A 14070-nucleotide genomic window follows, 5' to 3' on the forward strand; every position below is an offset into this window, starting at 1 on the left:
CAACTCAGAAACCTTTTCAGCAGCACAGTATGAAAAGTTCACACCACGAAACTAACTTTCATCAACAAACTTATCAAAATATGGTATCAAATTATCCTTGGGCTAGGTTGTAAGGTGTTTATGAAACATTAAGTAAATTTCATGTTTAGACTTGTTTTCCAGCCCCTAGATATCTTGTGATATATAGTCCGAAATAATCTTCAGTAAAAACAAAAATAAAAATCAAATTCCAAAGCATACTTCTGGGTATCAAGTGTTTCATATATGAGGTATTTAACTTGTACTGAATTTGTCTAAAATAAAGATGTAGGGCAAATATTTCACATTTTAACAATGTTCAATATTATTTAAATGTCAAAAATTCAGAAGTAACCTAAACGACTATGTAATACAGAAATGGTTAAAGTCATGCTAACACTATGCTGCCATCTAAGGTGATTTAACCTCATGACACACTGCTAAGTTAAAAAATATCCAGGATGCTGGGCGTGGTGGTGCATGCCTTTAATCCCAGCACTCAGGAGGCAGAGGTAGGAGAACTGCCATGAGTTTGAGGCCACCCTGAGACTCCATAGTGAATTCCAGGTCAGCCTGAGCCAGTTGAGACCCTACCTCGAAAAACCAAAGAAAAAAAATCCAGGGCTGGGGAATGCTCAAGTGGGTGAAGTGCTTGCCCAGCAAGCATGAGGACCTGAGTTTGAGTCCCAGAACCCACATAAAATGCTGGACATGGTGGTGTACCCCTGAAATCCCAGCACTGGGCAGACGGAGACAGTAGGATCCCTAGAACTTGCTGGCTAGCTCATCTAGCTGAAATGGTGAGCTCAAGGTTTGATAAGATACCCAATTTCAATCTAGTAAGACACCTGACTGAATGCTTATCTGCACACACACTCACATTCAAAATCATATACGCGTGTGCACACACAGAACTTCATACTCATAAGTTTCAAAGCACATCATCTCAACTTTTTAAAAGCCTGTACTAGGCATGAAAGTGCTACTTTAAAAACCCAAAATGTTAAATGAGTAAGTAATACAGAAAAAATTTTACCTTTATGCTTTTCTGTTCTTTAGTTTTTTAGTCCTTGTCAGTGAACAGATACTGCTTTTATAACCCCAGAAAGGCAGAAGTTATTAAAAATTTTACTCTCTGTACCTAATTTATTCATTCACCTTATTTTTGCACTGAGGGATCTGTAATATACACCAATTTCCTTGGAAATGCATTGTCTAATGCCTACTTATGTAATCTTTACAAACAAGACATTCCACAGACTCTTCCACTTCCCCTTGGGAAGGGAGGTATACAATTCCTTCAGCTGAGGAACAAGAACACCCAGCCAATTTCATTAACAAATAATCTGAACCCTGGTGGAGGATACAAGTCTCTTTCCCTAAAAATCTTAAAAACCAGTTAAGAGAATAGGGTCCACACAAAAAGAGCTAACGAATTCCACCTTAACTTACTTCAGGAGTGTCAAAGCACGAGAGGAAGAAAGGAAGGGCAGGGCAGGGCAGGGCAGGGCCAGCTCCTCCTTCCTCTAAGTAGGGTCAACAGGCAGCAAGGGAAGTGCACATCTGTGGCTGGCTCAGGGAAGGGGAGCACCAACTGAGTCACAGGAATGATGACCCTGAGTAGATGTGAAGCAAACTCTACAAGGCAAAGCCTGACTCTCAAGAACCTGTAATGGCTGACCATGACTAAGGAAGTTTAATAAGTGTCCTTAAAGTGTTAAAAATGCCCTGGGGAGACTCCTCTTCTCAGAACTGATGTGAGGGCTCTGGAAAAGGAAATCCCTTAGGTGTAGATAAGAAAACAATATGGAAATAGGATCATTGGGGAATTTAAGCCAATGTTAAAGATTCACTTTTCAGAGTTCAAAGACACTAACTGCTGATCTTTCTCACAACACCCACACACATCACCACTACAAGCTACCACTCTCCTCACACAGAAGTTTGCAGCAGAGCCCAACACCTTCTTTCAGCATCCCACTTATATTTCTTTCTTTTCTTTTTCTTTTTTCTTTTCTTTTCTTTTTTTTTGTTTTTTGTTTTTTGTTTTTGGAGGTAGGGACTCACTCTAACCCAGGCTGGCCTGGAATTCACTATGTAGTCTCAGGGTGGCCTTGAGCTCATGGCAATCCTCCTACCTCTGCCTCCCGAGTGCTGAGATTAAAGATATGTGCCACCATGCCTGATTCTCAACTTCATTTTTTTTTAAAGGATTTATAGTTGAGAGAGACAGAGAGAGTATGGGTGCACCAGAGTCTCCTGCCACTGCAAATGAACTCCGGACACATGTCTCTCTTTGTGCATCTGGCTTTATGTGGGTACTGAGGAATTGAACCCAGGCTATTAGGCTTTGCAAGAAAGTACAAAAAAGTCCAACCCTCACTTCAATTTGTTTTAAATATTTTATTTATTTGAGAGAGAGAGAGGAAGAGACAGAGAGAAAGATAGAGTGGGCATGCCAGGGCCTCCAGCCACTGCAAACGAACTCCAGATGCATGCATCCCCTTGTGCATCTGGCTTACGTGGGTCCTGGGGAATCGAAACAGGATTCTTAGGCTTCACAGGCAAACACCTTAACCACTAAAACACTTCCCCAGCCTCCTCATTTCAATTTTAAAAGTGGCTTTTACTGCAAAACTACTATGTGAATTCAGCTTCAAGTGAGTGCAGGCCTCAAAAAGAAACAGCATCACTGCAAATCAAGGGACTCGTCCACTTTACAGCGTCGTAATTTTACAATGAGAAAGCAGGTCAAAGGGTGATGTGCAGGACTCACTCTGGCTCACTCTTACGCCAGGGAGGAGCCACCTGCAGTGGGCTCCAGGGCACACCAAGCCGACCCAGGCCTTGTATTTTTCCTGTAATAATTCAATGCTTCTTTTTGTCTTGGGCCATTCTAATCCCCAGAGCATTCAATGCATGTCTTGGGACACTGCTAGTGTTCTTCCACTTCTGATATGCCACAGAAGCTACCAGCCCCAACAATCAATGAAACAGAGAAAGGACACTGCCTCATGCCACCAGGCTCACCTAATAAACTTTAGCAAATAATTCTGATGATAAACGTTTTGAGATGTTTAGCCTCTGCTTTTTAAGTTAAGAAAGGCAGCTACTGGCATACCACATTGAAAGGGCAGACTGAGGTAATTACTGTCTTAACAATGGAACAGCACCTTAGAAACAACTTCCCACAATTGTTAGGACACAACTTAGAGGGTGGCATGGATCTGCCACACCACTAAGTAGCTGAAGTGAACTCAGGCAGGCTTATTCACTCCTGAACAACTTTGTCCTTCCCAAAGTACAAATTTAATGTACTTTGCAAATTACATTCATTCCATGTGCTTCGAGAAAGCACTCTCATTCAAAGGGTTAGTAAGTACTTACCAAATAGGGAGCAAAGGACGAAAGTCAAGTCCTGACACTCAGTAGAGGGCTGACACTCTGAATTTCCCTAGCTATTCACAACACTTGGTGCCAAAAGAAATTAAATCAACCCACAGAAAAGTAGGTAAAGCAGAAAGCTAACCTTTACCTTATAATTCAATTACTCTACTTTTGTCCAGTGCTCAATAAGAAGGCTGTAAGAATCTTGATTATTTTAGAGATCCATGAATATAGTATATTACAGCTTCCCATGAATCTGCCCGTGAATATTGGCAGTACAGTGCCCTAACTCTACATGAACTTTTAGGTAAGTCATATTGAAAATATATTTTTTAAATATAGACTGTTACCTCTCCAACACAAAGCCAACAGAGCTAAATATTAAACCAAGTTTCACAGATTATGCAAATATCCCCCAGTTATGCAACATAGCAAAAGACGATTTAAAGGCATAACCCTGCTGGGGGAGGGACTAGCAGAAATGTTGGAACAGCGGCCCTGAGTCCACATGTCAAAGTACCCCAGGTTCAGCTGTTGTAGCTCTCTCCACCACAGGAGCTGGCTTCAGGAAGGACCAGAACACATTTATTCAACATGACAGATCAATGGAAAAAGGCACCATGGTGAGGATTCAAGAAGTCACTCAACTACTCTCAATAGGCATCTCTATCTATAAAACACAGATAATCACTACCTCGGGTGGCTATTGTGAAAGCTATGTGGGATAATATATAGTAACAAGGTGTGTGGGGGATTAAGATCACCCAGGATTCCACTTTCCAGCTTTTTAGAATTGACCTCTTTTCCAGGAAGGGCTGTAAATTTAGTTCCCCAATTTACTGCTACCCTCTCAGTTGCCCCAAACTGAGCCTTAAACACCTCTCCCAGAGACAACTCGGAAGGCCTCTGCCTCAAAGTGTTTACAGCCTCTTACAGAAACAGACGTAAAACAAGGTGACCCACTCTACCTTGAGTAATTCATAAAAGCCTTCCCAGACATCCCCTTGTGTGTCTTTAAGCTAAAAGTCAGAAACGGCAAGGGGGGAAGACACTATGACAGCTTACAGTGATAGACAGTAATACAGGCAGAGTTCAGGAGACAAGGTCAGACAGGGAGGGAGGAGCCAGGCATCCAGAAGGACTTGCACCAGTTTACCTGTCTTTCTCAGGTCTAGGGCCCAGCTTAAAGGTCACCGCCCGATCAACCCCATGCTCTCACCTCCTGGCACACTCACAGCATGTCCTAGACCATCATCATCGCAATTGTGTGTTAGTCCAACTTGTGGGGTGAATCTACAGTCTCCGCCTGCCTACTAGGTTATATGGAAAGTTCAGTCCGGGTAATAACTGTGTCTGTTTTCTTCAGCTCTGTATCCCACAGCCTGCCAAGATAGTCTCTACCCAAAACATACTGACACACTGTATTAAATGAGCAAAAGAAGACAGGCTTAAGAAGCCAAAGAGAATCTTGGGTGAGGGACCAGCAGTTAAAGAGACAGAGGAGAGATTCACCAGCTGCAATGAAGACCAGACTGGAAGGGAGAGACTGAACTGAGAGAAAGCTAAGGAGCCTGCTAGGAATATCACATAGTAAATTATTACTAATGGCTTAAAACCGGGGGCTGCCAGAACCTGGGCCATGGTGATGAGGGTAAAGGAGCAGAGACTCACTGCAGAAGCAGAACCCAAGACTACAGTGCCAGGGCAAGACAAGGAGAACATCAGGAGTCAGGAGCAGAGCGGCATCTGGCAGTGCCCATCTCTGACGGGGATTGGAGGTCCTTTCCTGAAGCAAACAATATGTTGCGATAGAGTAGATTAGCTTCTAGCTCTAGGCTGTATAGTTGGGAGCTAGTCAGACCCATCTAGATGAATTAAATGGGATGAGCTCTATTAAAAAACAACAGATTTTTAGTTTCTTCATCCAGACACTTCTTGAGTGAACACTGACTCTATCAGGCATGACACCCAATTGGGGATACACAAACCAAAGAAATGGCCTGCCTTCAAGGAGCTGCCAGTCTTTTGGGTTTGAAAAAGATAAATGCAAGCCAACAACTGACACTCAGGCCCACTGAGGCACAGGTACATTGTATAGTCGATGCTTTGGAAACACTGATTTCATGACCGACATTAAACATGGAGTTGTACACACAGACCTGCTTGCTTTGAGCCTGAAGATACTCCAGACCTTATACTACCATGTCCCAGTCAGATAAAGCAGTCTCACTGTGAGCTAACTGCTGAACTGCCACAGGGCAGCAAACTGGGGGTGACAGCATAAGAAAGCGACAGAGAGCTGATTTTGTATAGATGAGGCTACCTGAGCAGAGGCCAAATGTTGGAGGTGGCAGAGCAGGCTGTCATGAGGTGCTGAAGTGACAGCAGAACTATCCAGGGAAGACAAAGCAGGACTCTTCTTTACAGGTTCCTCCTCTACCAGCAGCAGGAAATGTTTCGCAAGGCCACAACCCAAAGCAGAAGTCCTCACTGTATGAACACTGTAGTTCTGGACCATCCAGAACCACATTCCAGTGCTCTCTGTCAAGCCAATCGGCCCCACAGATTTGACATTAGCTCTTCCCAGACCACAACAGAAAACATGGATATGCCTCAAATCTAGTGCCCATTCCTATTTCTTGTGAAATGCTTTACACAAAGAACATATGCTATATCTACCTCCTCATCCCTCTTACTTTGATTTAAGCTCTTTTTTTTGATTCGCCCTTAAGTGTCTCCTTGGCCTTCCCTAGCTCAGCTATTACCTTCTCTGTGAAGCACTCTCAAGACTGCTTACTCTCCCTAGCTTCTGCAGGGCATTGCCCACGCCTCTCCCTGGCACCCGTGGGATCTGAGTGGAATGGTGTTCTACAATGGCTTCTAAGCTCATGGCAGCAGAAGTTGGTTTCTATGTTGTACTGTTGCCTCTACCCCAGAACTACAGGCAGACACAGGTCCCATGAACATATGATCAAAGGCTAAGCTCCTCCACAGCTTTTCCACTCAAGTGGTTCTAGGACTTTACCCTGCATACATGTCGGAAGTACTTAGGCTGAATAACAATTTGTTTTGTTTTGTTTTTGAGACAAGGTCTCGCTATATAGCTATGTAACCAAGCTGGATTTGAACTTGCTATGTAGCACAGACTGGCCTCAAACTCCTATTTTGGAGTCCTCCTATTTCAGCTGCCCATGTACTGGGATTATAGGTGTAAGCCACCAGACTGGCTTTTGTTGTTGATTTGTTTTTTAATATCTCAACCTATGTAGCCAAGGCTGGCCTCAAACTCTACATCCTCATACCTCAGCTTCCCAAGTGGTAGAATTACTTGGCCACAAATAACTTTTCTGATAAAAGCATTTTAACTAAAATCTGTGGCTCTCGACCAAGCAGCTGAAACACTGTCACATCTTCAGTTTCTTGTCCACATTTGTAATTTCCAATATCTTGGTTATGTAGAAAGTTAGTTTGCCCCTTTCTTCATGGTCAGTGTAATCAGTTGAATGCTCAGATAGGCACCACAGGGAAGAAAGTATGTCTTATTTATATTAGTGCTAAGTATCTCCAAAAAATAACTTTTTTCTATTTAGTTACACTTTCAACATGAAGGAAGCACCTAGGTGAAGTTTGGGTAAACAAAAAACCCACCACCAAAGCCCTTCAATTTAAAATCCTTTCTTTTAGGAATGTGTGACTAAATCACATAGTCAACCATAAAGGCCTAATCTACACACTTAATTTAGGAAAGTAAAATAAAAACTAGTACAACTTCTGAGTCCTAGTCCTCTCAAAACTAATGCATCTTACAGCAATGATGCAAAAATACTTACTCAAGAATAGTCTTTCTAAAACCTAATAGGCTGAGAGCAATGTTTGTACACAAAATAAGTTAACTGCCTATGCAAATCTTAAAAACTGGAAGGTGTCGAAGTCTCCTATCCCAATACCTTGAAGACAAGAGTTCTAGGTTTGCACTGTGCACCTGATTTTGGACATTGCTCTCATGTGTGACCTTGGGAATGTCATGAAATTTCTCTCATTCCCACTTCTGCAAAATGGGAATATCACCCTTTTCCTTCACAGGGACAATTACACTAACCATCCAGCCAAAGAATCGGTATGTATTTTGTGTTCTTCAAACAAGAAAAGAAAGAAATGTGTCTAACTGGTATGTTTTAAATCACCACTTGTACAGTAAATTCTTCTTTTAAAGCCCAATTCCAATAAAAATATTTAAGCAGATGTTGAAGACAGATTTCCTTAAGGGGATGCTTTTATAAATCTGGAAAGCAATGTAACAAGATTAGAAATTAACAAGTTGATTACATAAGCCTTGACAACCCTGGCTTTACACTACACCTGTTCTACACACCTATGAGTTCAAAGACTGATTTGGAACATAAAGACCCAACAACAATCTCTACAAAGAACCCAAACTGAGCCTTTAGACGTTTGACAGGACTGTGGTGGAAACTCAGCAGGATGCCCTACACTTGTCACTTGCAAGGCATGTCTCACGTTAAACATGACCCCCCCCCCCAAAAAAATGCTTAAAGCACTGAGTTGGTTTCTCAGGGACCCTTAAGACTTAGAGAATGCCATGCTCGAGTTAACCTGACCGACCGCTGAGAGGTCTCAGGACCTCAGACTTGTAGAAATTCTCCTCCAGTACCCAGCACTGCACTTGAACCAGACTCCCAGTGAAGGAACTAGATTCTAGAGCTGTCCAACGGTTAGGAATTACACAGGTCTAGGAACGCCTAGGATAAAAGGCTACCAGTTTCCTGGTCCCCGGGTCCAAGCAAAAGGCTAGAAGGTTTTCATTTAAAAGATGATGTTTCAGAAAGAAATCAACAGGCAGACGATGTGTGTGGAAAAGAACATCGGTTTTTTGGTTTGTTTCCCCCCCCCCACCCCCATCCGAAAAAAAAAAAAAAGCCAGGTCTCCCTGGGGAGAGGCAGCGCTCCTCCAGGCTCAGCCCCGTGCCCTTCGTCTCCGGACGACAACATCTCTTCCCATTGTACCCAGGAGTCCCCGGAGCGCGGAGACGGTCCTCTCGCTCTGCCTAGGTCCGTGCGGGGGATGCAGGCGCCCCGCCGTGCCGCAATCCGTCCGTCCGCCCGCCCGTCCGTCCGCGGCCGCAAGGGCAGGGCCTCGGGGGGGAGACGCCGCCGCAGCGCCGGGCTCCTCCGTTCCAGCCGCCAGGCCCCGCCGCCAGGCCGCAGCCCGACGCCCCGCGTCCTCCCCGGGGTGGGGAGCCGCGAGGAGCGCAACTTACTTTCCGCCCGCGGCCAGCGCGCCCCGGCCCGGGCGCCCAGCCCCGGCCCCGCGGCCGCCGGGGAGAGGCAGGCCGGCGCCGCACCTTCCCGCCTTCCGCCCCCGCCCGGGGCCGCCCGGCCGCGCTCGCCCTACCTCAGTCGGCAGGCGGGCGCCCGTCCGCAGCGGCAGCGGCAGCGGCCGCGGCGCCGACAACTCCCTCCCGGCCGCCGAAACCCCCGCAGCCAGCGCTAATCATAATACCGAGCGGGCGGGCGACCGGCCGCGGGGAAGGGGGTGGGGCCCAGCTGCGCCTGCGCGGGCGGCGCGTCACGCTGACGACAGCGCAGGGGCGGGCACAGGGGGCGGGGCCTGGCTTGGCAGGGGGCGGGGCCTAGGGGAAGCACCTGCGGAGCTGCTGCGGGGTGTCCCGGACGCGGCCCAGCGCAGATTGGAGAAAACAAGTCCAGAGCACCCCCCCATCCCGGGGGAAAGGGGTGCGCTGGTAGAAGCACCGCGACAAAGGACAGCGGGCCAAGGGAAAAGCATCGGAAGCTGTCAGAGGACCTCAGAGGGAAGTGAGTGCACACACTTTAAAGTTTCAGGTTCGCCCCATCGCTGTTCCAGGTCTAAGCAGTGAGAGGTGGGGAAATAAATAGAGCTATGCATACATATAGACATACATATGCATTTTCCCTCTTCTCTCTGGGAACCCAATTTAAAAGAAATCTGTTGAGTTTGTTGCTATTTTAGAAGGAGTGAAACCCTACATCTGAATGCAGTGGTAGCCTTCACACTAGCCAAACCAGGCACCCTCACGGAGCATGGAGCATGGAGAAGTAAACGGTGTAGCGAGTGCAAAAGCACAAGTACAAGGAATTCAAAACACACCACGAAGCAACCAGGACCTTGCATGGTTCAGCTGCATGGTTGCCGGGCCTGGTTGCAGGGGAAGGAAGCTTAGCGATGGCAGGAGAGAATGGAGGGGACTCCAGTTCCCACTCCTGGAAGAATGGTGGTCCATGAAGATCAGTTCTCTAAGGTTTTCTAAAAAGGAGCAACAAGAAGCCAGGTGACAGGATTCTCCTACCTGCTTTTCTGTCCCTGTTTTCTTCCCTCGCTCCTTAAGAAAGGACCCCTATCAAAGATGCAAGCAGAAAGTGGTGCTTACATCCGCTAATTCCAGCTGACTTGACTGGACAGGAAAGAGAATTCTAGATGTCTTTAACAGGCGTTCTGCTGAGCTGCAAATCTTTTGTTTGTTTGTTTGTTTGTTTAAGACAACAACATCAACTTTGCATGCCTGAGATGATTGGAAAGGGGGAGCGAATTGTTGAGAAATGCAAACTTTGACACTGAGGAAATAACAAAACTTTCTGTTCAAGATTGAGCTTTCACTGGATGGTGGGATGCACCAAGGGAAGCCTTAGGTCTCTGCTCTTCAAGGTCTCTGCTCTGGCATCACTCTGATTTATAAAGGACCATTCAAAGGTAATCTCATTTCAACATGGAAATTCTAATTTGGCACCATAGGTCTTTGGCAAGACCTCCTAACTTGGATTTGTATAATCCATTTCTTGATTGCACGACCAGACACATTTCTCCTCCTGGAGGTGTCACTAGTCAGGGGACCCAGTGGCCAACAGAAAGAAGACAGTCCCACTCTAATGGTCTCCCAAGCTAACTCCAGTGGCCAAAGGCCTTCACCCCCATGTCCTCCATACTCCTGGTAAATAACTTACCACAGTATATAAGCTCTTAAAAATGGACTACACTGCATCTATGTAACTCAGACGTTGAATAAATCTTCTAAGCAAAACAAGGGCATAAGGAGAACAAAACAACAAATGAACAGAGCCAAAATAATAAGAGTTGATTTAAATAAAGTCAGCTCCAATTCCCTTCCAGAGACAAGGATACAGTGCAGGCCACATGGTAAATCATTTATTCATCTGCAATATTTCTTGGAAGGCTGGAGTGCTGCTGGCAAGAATGTGACCCATTTTCAGCTGCACACCTTAAATGTGTTTGGATGATCTGATTATGCTTGGGCAACATTTTAAAATATTCAAACACAAATTAATATATTATTACTTAACTTTGGATTTGAGCAAATGTGCTCACTTTAATAAAGAAATCCCTTCTCTAATCCATCCTGGGGCTTTCTTCAACACACATTGCTTTTTTAATGGTGGGTCTTTTTATGGACCTGTAAGAAGCTTTAATTAGATATACAGCACTGTACAAAATGACAAGATGGAGCATGCAGGCTTGAATTACTGTCTCTGTGATTCAGTTCTCAAAAATAACATAATGCCACTGGTTTAGGCAAGAATTTGTTTATTAGAGAGAAACCAGGAAAGGGCTACAAATTAGATCATGATGCACATTAATGAATGAATGACTGTGTTCATCTTCAGATCTTGGGGATTTTGTTTGTTTGTTTGAGGGAGGGTCTCGCTCTAGCCCAGGCTGACCTGGAATTCACTATGCAGTCTCAGGGTGGAATTGAACCCACAGCAATCCTCCTACCTCTGCCTCCTGAGTGCTGGGATTAAAGGTGTATACCATCACACTCGGCTCTTCTTGAGATCTTAAATAAAATGTTTAAGAAGGTTATATTCTCTAGACAGTCTTAGTCTTCATAATTTATGAAAAATTTAAAAATTTATTTAGATCAACTTATTTAAAACAACAGATATTGACTATTCACATAAAGTGAGTATTTTGAGTTGTGATATTTTATTTATGTGATTTTTCTTTTACATTTTTAATTAGTCATTTTTTATATCAATACATGTGCTTTTCTAAATCCTAGCTTCATCCCAGTAGAACTGAAATAATACTTTGTTGGAATGACCTCAAGTTTCCTCAAAGACTTTTTCTTGTCATCCCCCACCCCAGCATTAGTTAGCATCTCCTAATTTTCATCTCAGATGTGAGTTAAGACCCTATGTGGGTGTGAGCATGTATGTGTGTCATTGACAATGCCAGTTCATGATTCTGCTGGTTTTCAACCAGTGAGTCAGGCATTGGTCCAGACGTTGTCTGGCTTTGAGTCCCATCTCCAGCACTTAGAGCTGTATGGCTTTAGTAAAGTTGCATAACCTTCCATCTGTTTCCTCTTCAGTAAAATGGGAATGATGGTGTTGATAATGGTAGCTCTCTTATAAAACAGTGGCTCCCAGAATGTGCTCCTAGGCCCAGCCAGTTCACTTCTCCCTGGGGAATGGATTCAAGGGTAAATTCTCCAGCTTCACCTCAGATTTACAAGTCAGAAAGTCTTATTTTTCTGTTTGGAAACTTGCAGGTACTTGAGAATCACTGGTCTTGATGGGATAGAGTGAGTTTGTTTAAAACATCCATAGTGCCTAACATGCCATGAAAGCATATTAGTAAATGTTTCCTTTAAAAAAAAATGCACATGGTCAAAATATATAAAGTTTATTTTAGGACAAAAAAATGTTTATTTTGCTCCTGTAACATCAATCCTGCTAATCAGCTGTCCAAAGACCTCAATATAGCCAAATTCCTCATTCTGCTTGCCTTCTTTTTCCTTCCTTCTCTCCCTTCCTTTCTGTCTTCCACTCTTCCTCTCCTTTACTTCTTTTTCTTTTCCTCTTCCCCTTCCTTTCTTGTTTTTTGAGATGAGATCTCCTTATGTAGACCAGGTTGTCCTAAAATGGTGTGCAGACTGGTCTCAAATTTGTAATACTCCTGCATCAGCCTCAGTGATGGAATTAAACACCTGGTCCTGCTCTTTCTATTCTGTGTGTATTTTGCATCACCAACTTTCCCACTTCAAAAAAGATATAACTGCTTTACACCTCCAAGCTATACTCATTCAGTTTCTTCTACCCAGAAATGTCATCAACTCCTTTGCTCTACTTCCTGCTCCTGCAACCACCTGAATCCACACTTATTCATAAGGCCCAGCTCAGAGACCACCCCCGTGTCCGTGTTACTCTACCCCCAGCCAGCTCCAGTCAGAGATCGGAGATTTTTGGAACCCCATAAGCTCTGTGTATTCCACTTACATCACTGTGTAGCTGCAAATAAAGACAATTTTTTTCTTCTGTTCTAATCTGCATGCCTTTACTTACTGACTTTCTTTATTTTTCCCCTTCGCCTTCTGATGCTCCTTTTCTCCTTCCCCTCTTTTTCCACCACCTCCTCCTTTCTTTACTTAAATAGCTGGCTAAAAGTTCCTCTACCATATTAAATAGAAATAAAAATATTTTTTGCTTCATTCTCAAATACATGGGCAATGTCTATAGTCTTTCACTATTAAGTGTGATGTTTTCTATACATTTTCCATAAATGCCTTTTATTTGATTGAGGAAATTCTTAGTTTGTTGAGAGTTCCATCATGAATGTCTGCTGTAGTTTGCCACATGTCATTTCTGTATTTATTCACACAATCACACAACTTTTGTCCTTTATTTTACTGATAAAACATATTGCATTAACTTTCAGAAGCTAAACCAACCTTGTATTTCTTAGATAAATCTACGTGGGTCAGTTTTTGAAGTCTTTTTTAAAAACTTATTTATTTGCAAGGAGAGAGAGACAGGGTGAGAATGGATATAGCAGGGCCTTAGCTGCTGCAAAAAGACTCCAGATGCATGTGTCACTTTGTGTATCTGGCTTTATATGGTACTGGGGAATCCAACCCAGGACATTAGGCTTTGCAGGCAAGCACCTTAAAGCTAAGCCATTTCTCTAGACCAAGCTTGCTCATTTTTATATGTTGCTTGATTTGGCTTGCTAATACTTAATATGGATTTTTTGTTTGTGTTTATGTGATATATTATGATGTCTATGGTCTCACAGAATTCCCCCCTCCTCTTTTACTGAAAACAGTGGTGAATATTTGTCAATATTTCTTCTTTAAATGTTTGATAGGATTCACCAGTAAAACCATCAGGGCCTAGACTTTTTCTCCATGGAAAGACTTTCAATTAATAATTCAGTTTCTTTAGTTGAGACAAGTCTATTCAGAATTCCTATTTGTCTTGAATTAAATTGAATGATTGCTCTCTGAGAGTGATTGCCTTTCATTTAAGATGTCCAACTTGTTGTCATAGTTGTTCATACCACGTCTTAACAGATCTTTTAGTTTTTGTTGATAGTAATGTCTTTGCTTTCCCCCTCATTTTCTTTTTCTCTCCCTCCTTCCTTCCCTCTCTTTTCTTTCTTTGTCTGCATATTCCATCACAGTCCAGCTAAACCAAGGATCAACTTGGTTCATTGATTTTCTCTTATTTTCCCTATTTTATTGATTTCTACTTTGATATTTGTTATATCCTATCACCTGTTTGGGGCTTAATTTGCTTTCTTCTAAGACTCATTTCTGATTTAGATATTAAAAATTACAAATTTGCCTTGAAATTTTGCTAAGCTGCATC

At 43.5% G+C, this 14070-nt stretch overlaps 1 protein-coding gene across 1 annotated transcript in view; it reads right to left on the minus strand.

Annotated features, from left to right (window-relative positions):
• Snrk (SNF related kinase) overlaps nt 1-8920 on the minus strand; it is a 47770-nt gene extending 38850 nt beyond the window's left edge. Inside the window, exon 1 of the mRNA XM_045136551.1 lies at nt 8819-8920. The gene's annotated coding sequence lies outside the window, so the exon portion shown is untranslated. The remainder of the gene's footprint in view (nt 1-8818) is intronic.
• Nucleotides 8921-14070: the final 5150 nt, after the last annotated feature.

Source organism: Jaculus jaculus, chromosome 17 (assembly GCF_020740685.1).
Source record: "Jaculus jaculus isolate mJacJac1 chromosome 17, mJacJac1.mat.Y.cur, whole genome shotgun sequence".
Lineage (NCBI taxonomy): Eukaryota > Metazoa > Chordata > Mammalia > Rodentia > Dipodidae > Jaculus > Jaculus jaculus.